Here is a 13,569-nt window from a genome sequence, read left to right as displayed (position 1 = left end):
TAAATCCTTTATTTCTGACCTGTTGGGGGTAAGGTTCACTAGTAAACTCCCATATTGGCTGTTGCCAAAATTAAACTAGGGAAATATAGTAAAATTGTTGCCCCAACGGACTTCTGACAGATTTATAAAAAAAAGAGAATAATATTATCTTAGATATAATATCCTGCTAATTCTAACCAGGTAGGGACAGCATTTGTTAACAGAAAGAGTTCTAACCGAACCAAACAAGTAACTATATGAACCTTCATTCTAGGTGAGCCCTCATTACATAGTGCAGCATAATTTATATAAAAATAGACTGAAACAATAAAATTAGTCGCGGCATGTGGGGCTTAAAACTAAATCGGTAAGTGTCATTTAATTGCATATTGGGATAAGAGCGTGAATTATGATAGTAGATGTAAATATAAATATATAAATATGACCGGGGTGTGTTAAAGAATAAAATAAAAGTAAATGGTGGCATAACTCAATCTCGTACCCCGAAACAAACATGAATAAAGCCGAAGCAAAACAAAAAATGCCCATAAAATATGTGAATGGAATATGTGCTATAACGTGCTCTAGAGAATGATATAATAGAATAAAATATTAAATGTGTGTGAACGAATTATATTGTAAAATGTGATAATAGTGAAAATAGTAGTGATATTGCATGCTGTGAAAACCGAATGTCAAGAACCAAATGTCGATGTTGAATATCGTTTGAATACAATATTAATAAGAACATTAGTGTTACACAGCATAGATGTGAAGTTATGTAGATAATCAATGTTACTGGCATAGAGTGTGTGAAGATGTGTAGATAATTAATGTTACTGGTAGGTGAAAAAAGTTAATAGAATTTATATAAATAATGTGATATATTATGTTAACCTTTCTATCCAATAAACAATTTTATATCAGATTTCTCATTTATGCCCATTGGTGCTCCAGTTTGTAATGTGAATATCCAAAAAGCCTCTAGCTTATTTAGTTTGTCAGATCTATTCCCACCTGTATTCAGTTTTGGAATATGATCAATAGCTTTAAATGAAAAATATTTAGAAGGTTTTTCACAGTGTGACCTAAAGTGTTTAGCTACAGGAGTCTTTGGTTCTTTTTCTAATAAAGAAAGCAAATGCTCCCTAATTCTGTCTTTGAGCATGCGGGAAGTACGTCCTGTATATTGCTTTTTACAAAATTTACAGGTGATCAGATACACTATGAAAATTGAATTACAGGTTAGATTATATTTAATTTTATATGTCTCTCCTGTGTGGCTGGAAACAAATGAGGACTCTACTTCTGCAAATTCACATGACTTACATGGATTTGTCCCACATTTAAAGAACCCTAATTTTGGCTCCAACCATGTTCTCTGTGTGTTATTTGTTTTTTTGTCAAAATCTCTCTTGAAATTATTTCCAATGTTCCTTGCTTTCCTAGACACAAATTTTATGTTATTAATGATACCAGGATCTAAAAGCTTATCTTTCTCAAGTATTACTAAGTTTTTCTTAATGATTGTACAGATTTCTTGAAACTGTTTGCTATATTTTGTAGAAAATACTACTGTTGATTCTGAAAATTGGTTTGTTTGTGGTTTAGATTTATTTGCTAGAAGATTATTTCTATCCATTAGAAGCACCTCATTAGATATTTTAATTAATGCATTCTTTTTATATCCTCTAGCTATGAGTCTAAACGTAAGCTCGTCAGCTTGTTGCTTATACTGCTGTGTGTCGGTGCAGATTCTGCGAAGGCGCATGTATTGGCCCTTGGGGATACCACGTTTTAAATGTTCTGGATGGTGTGAGTTAGCTCTAAGGATAGTGTTTCCTGCTATAGGTTTTCGATAGGTCACTGTCTCTATTTTGTTATTAGAGACTTTCAGTAACACATCCAAAAAAGCTAACTCAATTCTTGAACTGTTATGTGTAAATTTTAAGTTCATATCATTGTCATTTATGTATTCAAGAAAGGATTGTAATTGTGTATCAGTCCCTTTCCAAATTACCAACAGGTCATCTATGTACCTAAAATATGCTTTTATGCAAGCTCTAAATGGATTTTCATCAGTGTAGATTTTTATTAACTCAAAATAACTTAAGTACAGATTTGCATAGGAGGGGGCAAATTTTGGGGGTAACTTAGTTGTTATTTTTTGTAACAGTAATTTTTAATAGTAAATTTTAAAAAATTTGAGTAGGGTTAGGTGTTTAAATCTGTAATATAGTTAATTTAATTGTTAGTTTAATGTAATTTTTGTATAATAGGGTAGGTTAATGAATAGTTTAATATAGTTTATTTTAATTCTAAAGGTAAATTTAAATTTATTATAAGATAGGGATGAGTTAATATTTAATGTAAAGTTAGGGGGTTGTTAGGTTTAGGGGTTAATAGCTTAATTTAGTTTATGACGATGTGGGGGGCTGGCAGTGTAGGGGTTAATAGGTTTAGTAAGTGGTAGTGATGTGGGAGGCTAGGGGTTTAGGGGTTAATACATTTATTTAGTTGCGGAGGGCTCCGGGAGCGGCGGGATAGGGGTTAATAACTTTATTTAGATGCAGTGGGCTCTGGGAGCAGCGGGATAGAGGTTAATACCTTTATTAAAGTTGCGGCGGTGTCTGGGAGCGGCGGGATAGGGGTTAATAACTTTATTTAGTTGCGGTGGGCTCCGGGAGCGGAGGGATAGGGGTTAATAACTTTATTTAGTTGCGGCGGGGTCCGGGAGCAGCGGGATAGGGGTTAAACATTTTAGTATAGTGGCGGTGTTTAGTTACAGGGTATAAATAAAGTTGGTAAAAAGCCGAATAGCAGTGAGATAGATGACTGCTAGTTAACAACAGTCCGCTGCTCATCGCCCCGTACTTGGTGCGCGGCTTTTTGACATTTTTTTTATAAATATGGAGAGCATATTCAGGTCCGCGGCCGCAATGTTAGGCGATGTTAGGCGAGCGTATTGGTGACGTTGAATGTAGCATAGTTGATAGCTTGATAAATAGGCCTCATAGATGCAAAGGTTTGTTGCAGGTTCACAGTACATAATATTATATAGAGCTGTATGTCAGTAATAAGCAGAGCAGCACAGGTGATAGACAAGTTGCAAGTTTATGGCATTAAATACTGTTTGTGCATATATTGGAGAATCACAGGAAAGCTGTTTACATAGATGCAGAGTTCTTAATATACTGTATTAACATATTTGCAGGAGGATATTTCAACTATGACAACTTGTAGCAGTGAATAGTTATAAAGTTCTGAGTAAGATACTGTTGTAGCAATTAGAGAGTGATTATAACCAAATGCATACTTGTAATTTAGAATAAGTTCATAGTTTGTTAAGTAGCAGTGTCCAGGAAACAAAATGGTATTATATGAATACTTGCGATTAGATGATTTTAATCATAGCTATAAGGAAAGGCTGTAGCTTGAATATGCTGGTAAAATCCATGCTGGAACAATCACAGATCTCTGTTGTTCTGGAACAAAGCTTTAAAGCTAATGCAATGCACATTAGGCCTGAGATGGTTTAAAAAGAGGCTGAGGGAATTAGGCAGGTAAGTTGAATGCAAATACTGCCCAAACAGTATGATTATCAGTAGCAGGGAATGCAGTCTTAAAGGGACAGTGATATCAGGCAGGGATATGTTACATCCTCTGAAACGGGTACCTACGCAGATGTTCCCGTACTGCTGAGTGACACTGGAGGAAATCTCAGAGTTCTGCTGACTTTCTTCACTATAAGTCAATCTTGAACTCTTACTATTCTGCCCTTAATCTATATATGCAACATTACTTCTCTACTCTTATCTCTATTCTTTCTTCAAACCCAAAACGTCTGTTCTCCACATTCAATACTCCACAACTTTTCTCTCAGCCCAAGATTTTGCCAGCTACTTCAACAACAAAATCGACACCATCAGAACTGAAATCAGCTCTCAACATACTACCAGTCTCCCACCCCCTCAAAAGCTCACAATCATCTAAAAGCCACATAGCCATAAATTTAGTTATTTTGCCCCTGTTACAGAGGATGAAGTTTCTGCCCTTATACTATCCTCTCACCTCACTACCTATCCCCTCGACCCCATCCCCACACAACTACTTCCCTCCCTCTCTTCTACCCTTACCCCTATACTCACACACATCTTCATCCTCTCTCTCAGCACTAGTATAGTTCCCACATCTCTTAAATATGCATTAGTCACACCTATCCTCAAAAAACCTTCTCTCGATCCAACCTCCCCATCCAACTACCACCCTATTTACCTACTACCTCTTGCCTCAAAGCTTCTTGAAAAGCTAGTATATGCACGTCTCAACAGAGACAGCAATTGTTAAGGTTACCAATGACCTACTTACAGCAAAATCAAAAGGCAACTTCTCTCTACTTATCCTCCTTGATCTGTCTGCAGCCTTTGATACCGTCGACCACCCTCTTTTGTTCCATACCCTCCAATCCTTCGGCATCTGTGACACAGCTCTCTCTTGGTTCTCTTCCTATCTGTCTAACCGTACCTTTAGTGTAGCATTCTCTGGGGTATCCTCTGCCCCATTACCTCTTGCTGTTGGGGTACCACAAGGCTCTGTCCTCAGCCCCCTTCTCTTCTCAATCTACACGTCCTCACTGGGTTTCACTATAATTTGTATGCCGACGATACCCAAATCTACCTCTCTGCACCAGAACTCTCTCCTTTCTTGCTAACCAATGTCACTAACTGTCTTTCTCATATCTCATCTTGGATGTCCCCTCACTACCTCAAGCTAAATCTCTCCAAAACTGTGCTCCTTACTTTCCCCCTTTTTCCAAAATCTCCATCCCCCATGTCTCTATAACTGTTGACAACTCCATCATTACCCCAACCTCACATGCCCAATGTCTTGGGGTCACACTTTACTCAGATCTTTCTTTCACTCCTCACATTCAGTCCTTGGCTAAAGCCTGCCGCTTCCACCTTAAAGCCATTGCTAAAAATAGACATTTCCTTACACAAGACACAACAAAGATTTTAATTCACTCTCTAATCCTTTCCCACATCGACTTCTGCAACTATATCCTCTCTGGTCTCCCTAGCTGCCACCTAGCTCCTTTACAATCCATAACACTGGCTTCCTTTTGCCTCTAGGATTAAACACAAACTTCTCACTCTGACTCACAAAGCCCTCAATTGCACTGTTCCCCCCCTACATCTCAGACCTTGTCTCCAGATACTCTCCCAACCGTCCCCATCGCTCCGCTCATGATCTCCTACTCTCCTCCTCTCTTGTTACCTCCTCACATTCCCGTCTACAAGATTTCTCAAGACTGGCTCCCATCTTATGGAACTCTCTGCCTCGCTCCACAAGAATCTCCCCTAGTTTAAAAGCTTTAAGTGCTCCCTAAAGACTCTACTATTCAGGGACGCTTACAACCTACACTAACCTTCCTATCTCCACTGCTATCCCCTAAAACCCAATAGCATGTAAGCCTATGAGCACAGCTGTTTGTAGTTCACTTTCATAAGAGCCGACTACAACATTGTAACTCTCGGCAGGACCCTCTCTCCCCATTTGATCCCTGGAATAGTTTTTTATATACCACCCATGTTTTTAGTGCTGCGGAACCTGTTGGCGCTCTTCAAATACCTGATAATAATAATAATAACCACAGAAATGGACTGTACTCTCAGTCTGGACAGGGTTCACATCCAAAGTCACTGTGATACACACAGCTCTGAATACTTACAGATCCCATCAACCTCTGAGCTGCTTGGGTGACAGGCCCAAAGCGAAACTTACAATAAATATTAAAACAACACACAGAAAACCTGGCACTTACTAGCAAGCACACAGTGATATTTAAAAGCAAAAATTAGAGAGTCAGTTGCATTTGGCACCAGGGCCGGCTCAACCATGGGACCAAGTGGGTCCAAGGGACTCAGACCATTATGCACAAAGATACAGAATCGGTCAGGGGTGACATTCAAGGTGGGACAAGTGCACCTCTTCACTAACTTCCTTCCCACTTATTGTGCCTAAGCATTGATTGCATGCAAGTAGGCAGGCAGGCAAGCTTAGTAAAGTCAGCGGCCAGGGTTGTAGATTGATATGCTAATCAGTAATGTTACTACTGGGGAGGGGGGTGTTGCTGCATTCTCGAACCCAGGCAGCACAATTTATTGAGCTGGCCCTGTTTGGCACCAAACCGTTTAAGCTCAGGAACATGTCAAGGTCTCTCCCCCTGGGTCCCTTACCAAGCAGCTACACAATGCATATATATATAAAGCAACACTTAAAGGGAAATTAAAAACTTTAAGATGGTAATATTAAATGATAAATTATATGTATAGAAAACTCTACAATATACTTTCATTTATTATTTTGTCCCCTTTTCCTGTAATTCCATTCTGAAACTGTGAGCATTTCAGTTCCTGTTAGAAATAGAAGTGCAGAACAGAAAGTGTTATATTTCACAAAATGTCTGCACACTCTAGTGACCAATTTATAACTGTCCTTGATTGGCCACAGCAGAGAAAGTAACCTAAGTTTCAACATGGCAGCTCCCATTGATTTACAGACATTAAAACTTTACACTTATTTTGTCACTATTTAAACAACTAATTGACGAGATTACAAGTTTCGTGTTAGCCTTAAAAAGCAGCGTTGAGAGGTCCCAATGCTGCTTTTTATCTAACGCTGGTATTACGAGTCAGGCAGGAAAGGGTCACTTTTCTTCCGCGACTCGAGGCTACCGCAAATCCCCTTACGTCAATTGCGTATCCTATCTTTTCTATGGGATTTGCCTAACGCTGGTATTACGAGTCTTGGAAGAAGTGAGCGGTAGACCCTCTCCTGTCAAGACTTCGACCGCATTTAAAAGTCAGTAGTTAAGAGTTTTATGGGCTAATGCCGGAACATAAAACTCTTAACTAAAGTGCTAAAAAGTACACTAACACCCATAAACTACCTATTAACCCATAAACCAAGCCCCCCCACATCGCAAACACTATAATAAAAATTTTTAACCCCTAATCTGCCGACCGGACATTGCCGCCACCTACATTATACTTATGAACCCCTAATCTGCTGCCCCTAACATCGCTGACACCTACATTATATTTATAAACCCCTAATCTCATTGCCGCTACTATATTAAAGGTATTAACACCTAAACCTAAGTCTAAATCTAACCCTAATACCCCCCTAACTTAAATATAATTTAAATTAAACTAAATAAATTTATAAAATTTTTAAAAAATATTCCTATTTAAAACTAAATACTTACCTGTAAAATAAACCCTAAGCTAGCTACAATATAGCTAATAGTTACATTGTAGCTAGCTTAGGATTTATTTTTATTTTACAGGCAAGTTTGTATTTATTTTAACTAGGTACAATAGCTATTAAATAGTTAATAACTATTTAATAGCTACCTAGCTAAAATAAATACAAAATTACCTGTAAAATAAATCCTAACCAAAGTTACATTTACACCTAACATTACACTATCATTAAACTAATTAGCTAAACTACCTACAATTAATTACAATTACATTCAATAAACTAAAGTACAAAAAAAACCCCACTAAATTATGAAAAAAAAATAATTACAAGAAGTTTAAACTAATTGCACCTAATCTAAGCCCCCTAATAAAATAAAAAAGCCCCCCAAAATAATAAAATTCCCTACCCTATACTAAATTACAAATAGCCCTTAAAAGGGCCTTTTGCGGGGCATTGCCCCAAAGTAATCAGCTCTTTTACCTGTAAAAAAAGAATACAATACCCCACAACATTACAACCCACCACCCACACACCCCTACTCTAAAACCCACCCAATACCCCCTTAAAAAAACCTAACACTACCCCATTGAAGATCACCCTACCTTGAGCCATCTTCACCCAGCCGGGCACCAGTGGTCATCCGATCCGTCCAGTAATCTTCATCCGATGGGGCAGAAAAGGACATCCAGACTGGTCTTCATCCTATCGGGCAGAAGAGGACATCTGGACCGGGAGAAGGCTTCATCCAAGCGGCATCTTCTATCTTTATCCTTCCGGCGAGGAGCGGCTCCATCTTGAAGACTTCCGAAGCGGAGCATCCTTCCTGCACGACGACTACCCGACGTATGGCTGGTCCTTTAAATGACGTCATCCAAGATGGTGTCCCTCGAATTCCAATTGGCTGATAGGATTCTATCAGCCAATCGGAATTAAGGTAGGAAAAATCTGATTGATTGATTTAATCAGCCAATCGGATTGAAGTTCAATCCGATTGGCTGATTGGATCAGCCAATAGAATTGACCTTGCATTTTATTGGCTGATCCAATCAGCCAATCGTAATGAAGTTCAATCCAATTGGCTGATTAAATCAACCAATCGGATTTTTCCTACCTTAATTCCGATTGGCTGATAGAATCCTGTGGGTGGAGGGTTGTAATGTTGAGGGGGGTATTGTATTCTTTTTTTTTACAGATAAAAGAGCTGATTACTTTGGGGCAATGCCTCGCAAAAGGCCCTTTTAAGGGCTATTTGTAAATTAGGATAGGGTAGGGCATTTTATTATTTTGGGGGGCTTTTTTTATTTTATTAGGGGGCTTAGATTAGGTGTTATTAGTTTAAACTTCTTGTAAAAAAAAATTATTTTCTGTAATTTAGTGTTTGTTTTTTTCGTAATTTAGTTTATTGAATTTAATTGTAATTAATTGTAGGTAGTTTAGGTAATTAATTTAATGATAGTGTAGTATTAGGTGTAATTGTAACTTAGGTAAGGATTTATTTTACAGGTAATTTTGTACTTATTTTAGCTAGGTAGTTATTAAATAGTTAATAACTATTTAATAACTATTGTACCTAGTTAAAATAAATACAAAGTTGCCTGTAAAATAAAAATAAACCCTAAAATAGCTACAATGTAACTATTAGTTATATTGTAGCTATCTTATGGTTTATTTTATAGGTAAGCATTTAGTTTTAAATAGGAATAATTTATTTAATTGTAGTTATTTAATTTAGATTTATTTAAATTATATTTACGTTAGGGGGGTGTTAGGGTTAGGTTTAGACTTAGGTTTAGGGGTTAATAACTTTATTATAGTAGCGGCGGCGTTGGCGGCGGAAGATTAGGGGTTAATTAATTTAATATAGTTGCGGCGACGTGGGGGGGCAGATTAGGGGTTAATAACTATAATGTAGGTGGCGGCGGTGTTGGGGGCAGCAGATTAGGGGTTTATAAATATAATGTAGGTGGCGGCGGTGTCCGGAGAGTCAGATTAGGGGTTAATAATATAATGCAGGTGGCGACGATGTCGGTGGCGGCAGATTAGGGGTTAATAAGTGTAATATTAGAGGTGTTTAGACTCAGGTTCATGTTAGGGTGTTAGGTGTAGATATATTTTTTATTTTCCCATAGGAAACAATGGGGCTGCGTTAGGAGCTGGACGCTGCTTTTTTGCAGGTGTTAGGTTTTTTCCTGCCAGCTCAGCCCCATTGTTTCCTATGGGGAAATTGTGCACAAGCACGTTTAGCCAGCTTACCGCTACCGTAAGCAATGCTGGTATTGAGGTGAGATGTGGAGCTAAATTCTGCTCTACGCTCACCTTTTTGCGGCTAACGCCAGGTTTCAAAAAACCTGTAATACCAGCGTTGGCTTAAGGTAGCGGTGGAAAAAAAGGAGCCTTACCGACAAAAACTCGTAATCTAGCCGAATGAAACTTAACAAAATAAATCTACAGGTTTTTCACATATTAATCTTTTCTTTGAATGCATAATTCTATTTAGCATTTATTTAGGGCTAGATTACTAGTGGAGGGCAAACATTTGCGTCTGAGCGATAAGGGGTATATTGCGAGGGTTTGTGCTCGGCAGGCTTGCCGCTTATATTACGAGTTGAAAGTAAACATAATCGCTTGAGCGCAGTCGCGATTTATACTAGAATGATTACCGCAACTTTAGAGCTCTGGTTCACTGTTTCCCGAAACTAAAAACACATCAAAAATACATTACAAAGTATAGTTACACTCATAATAACACTATCTTATAAAAATTATTCAAAAAATATTGCACACAAAAAGGCTCAAGGATATGAGGTCTCAGGTATTAGGAAAAAAAAGGCAGCCAAAAGACTTTAGCAGACATACATACATATACATGTCTAAAGATGGATAGCAAAGATTTATCTAGTGTCATAATACCGGAAGCAAGGAAGTATTTTTTTTATTAAATGCATATAATGTTGCTTTTGTCATAAAGGACCCTTATATACAGTAGAATAGCTTAATCAATAAATGCATAAAAAATAGATGCAAAAGCAATTCCTCTGAATTTCAATTGAGATGTAGTATATTTCTGTCCAACTTCAATGTTAGTTCAATTTTTCTTCCCCCTGCATCATGTGACAGCCATCAACCAATCACAAATTGCATTTACGTATATACTGCTCAGTAGGAGCTGATGCATCAGAAAGTGTGCAAATAAAAAGATTTTGATAATTTTGATAATGGAAGTAAAATTGAAAGTTGTTTAAAAATGCCTGCTCTATCTGAACCATTACAGTGTAGTTTTGACTTTAGTGTCCCTTTAATGGTACAATTTGTATGTGGTTTACAGAATGCCATGAAAACAAATACACAATTGAAAGAGTACAAATATTACAGTGATTTGTGATTAACAATGATAATTGTAAAATTGTTGTTTTTTAAATTGTATTAAACTGTCTAAATAATGAAATAAATGAATAAATATTAGACTCTGGGCATAATTAAGTCATCATCATGTGGTATAAATGCTTAAACACTATTAAAACCCATACTTATCAGTAGGTTAGTCTGATTAGAATACACACGAAATACGACTGGGCATTTTGGCCCATACTATCTCTTTGCTTTATTACTAATTTGTAGTAATTAACGTATAACTATTTGGCAACACATTTTCTCCAGTATAAACTAGTGGTTGCAAAGATCTATGTAGATCAATAAATATATTTGTAGAACGCCGCACAATGTATTTTTAATGTATTCACTGATCGGAGCTAAAATATCTAAATAGCCCATTGTTTCTAAACAGCTGACTTTTAACAACCATACTTGTGTTTTATCTGGGGACTGAATTGTGCATTAGCAAGCGTTATTAGGTCCCAATGCACCTGCAAACAGAGGGGCTTTTATGGCTGTAAACATAAATTTTGTCAGCGTCTCCCCGACCTTATATGCCTTTTACATTTTAATTTTTAAATCATGGGCTCTAAGAGTTTTATAAAAGTTGATTTTAAAATATACTTAATTTCTGTAGTATATTAATGATGCATTTTCTATTGTATTATTTGAGGGTATCTAATAATAGGAGCCATTGCCAAAATTGCTATGAAGGCAATTATTTTTATCTCAACTTTAAAGTCACTTATGCGCTTAATTTACATCTTGTAATTTAGGATCTTATTTAGAAGATTTACAGAAGCTAAAGGAAAGGACATAGAATCAATGGCTTTATGGCTGAACAGAGTCATCTAAGGGTCAATGTAAGACAAGTAAATTATGCATTTTAAAACCAATGTTAAATTCTGTAACCTTATGACCTCTGAGAATAAAAGTAGTTAACAAAGTAAAGTTTAGTCAATAATCTACATTAAACAAAAATGCAACAATAGGTTATTTTTTTCTTGGCCCAACATTTACATTCTTTTGACTTGTACAGATTGTAAAAATTAAAGCTCAGGATTTCATTGTTATGTATAACTGGAAATCAATTTTAAGGCATTAAATCTGTATATATTTTATTAACTAAACTATAATAAAACAGAAGAACACTCCATGTTTATTTGCTGTATGCAACTGACTATTTTCTTATCTAGGACACAAGGTACCCAACACAACTTTCAAAATGTCATCATTACACTTTGATATACATATTGTTATCAAGGTAGCCAGGAAATCAGTGATGATCCTTATTGGTTACGATGAAAACATGTGCAAGATAGTGTCCAATGTCTAGTGATGAAGAACACTGGACTTGATCACAATCCTTAAAGGGACAGTCTATTTGAAAATGTTTATTGTTTAAAAAGATAAACAATCCCTTTATTAACCATTCCCTAGTTTTGCATAACCAACACTATTATATTAATACGCGTTTTAACCTCTGATTACAGAATATGCAGGTTTCCCGTATTACAAGTCAAGGTGGTACGGCTATACGGCTAGCGTTTTAGCCTTTATTTATCTCTCCATTCCGCACAAATGTTTCACAAAACTCATAAAAAAAATGTTACGAAGTACACTAACAAACATAAACTACACTGATAACCCCTAAACCACCATCCTCCCTGCATTGCAAATAGTATAATAAACTTATTAATCCCCAAAACCGCCGCTTACCCACATAGCCAATGCTAAATAAACCTATTAACCCCTAAACCACCAACCCCCCCCCCCACATTGCTTCTACTATAATAAACATATTAACCCCTAAACCGCCAGCCCCCTACATCACTACTACTATAATAAACCTATAAACCCCTAAACCGCCGGGCCCCCACTCGATACTACTATAATAAACCTATTAACCCCAAAACCCCTGGCCCCCCACATCACTTCTACTATAATAAACATATTAACCCCTAAATCGCTAGCCCCCCACATCGCTACTACTATATTAAACCCATTAACCGCTAAACTGCAGGCCCCCGACATTGCCAAACACTAAATTAAACTATTAACCCCTAAACGTAAAACCCCCATAACTTTAGTTAAAATTACATTCGGCTAGATTACGAGTTTTGCGGTATGAGTGAAAAAGCAGCGTTAAGGCTCATAATGCTGCTTTTTCACTACCGCTGGTTTTATGAGTCTTGCAGGTTTAGGGGCACTGCACACTTTTTTGGCCTTAATGCAAATTAACTTACGCAATTTGCGTAAAGTCTTTTTTCAATGGGACTTCCATAGCGCCGGTATTACAAGCTTTTTCTGGGAGGACAAAAAGTGAGCGGTATAGTCTATCCCGCAAGGTTCGTAACGCAAACTAAAGTCAGTAGTTATGAGTTTTACGCTACAAAGCTGTAGCAAAAAACTCATAACTAAAGTGTTAAAAAGTACACTAACACCCATAAACTACCTATTAACCCCTAAACCCAGGCCCTCCCGCATCGCAAACACTAAAATATAATTATTAACCAATAATATGCTGCTCCCAACATCGCCACCACTATAATAAACATATTAACCCCTAAACTGCCACACTCCCGCATCGCAAACACTAGTTAAATATTATTAACTAATCTGCCACCCCAACGTCTCCGCCACTATACTAAATTTATTAACCCCTAAACCTAAGTCTAACCCTAACCTTAACACCCCCTAACTTAAATATAATTAAAATAAATCTAAATAAAAATTGCTATCATTACCTAAATAATTCCTATTTAAAACTAAATACTTCCCTATAAAATAAAACTAATAGTTATATTTTAGCTATCTTAGGTTTTATTTTTATTTCACAGGCAAGTTTGTATTTATATTAACTAGGTAGACTAGTTAGTAAATAGTTATTAACTATTTACTAACTACCTAGCTAAAATAAATACAAATTTACCTGTAAAATAAAACCTA

This window comes from Bombina bombina, chromosome 3 (assembly GCF_027579735.1).
Source record: "Bombina bombina isolate aBomBom1 chromosome 3, aBomBom1.pri, whole genome shotgun sequence".
NCBI classification, from domain to species: Eukaryota; Metazoa; Chordata; class Amphibia; order Anura; family Bombinatoridae; genus Bombina; species Bombina bombina.
The sequence above is the reverse complement of the archived record's forward strand: the minus strand, read 5'-3'. Positions refer to the sequence as shown.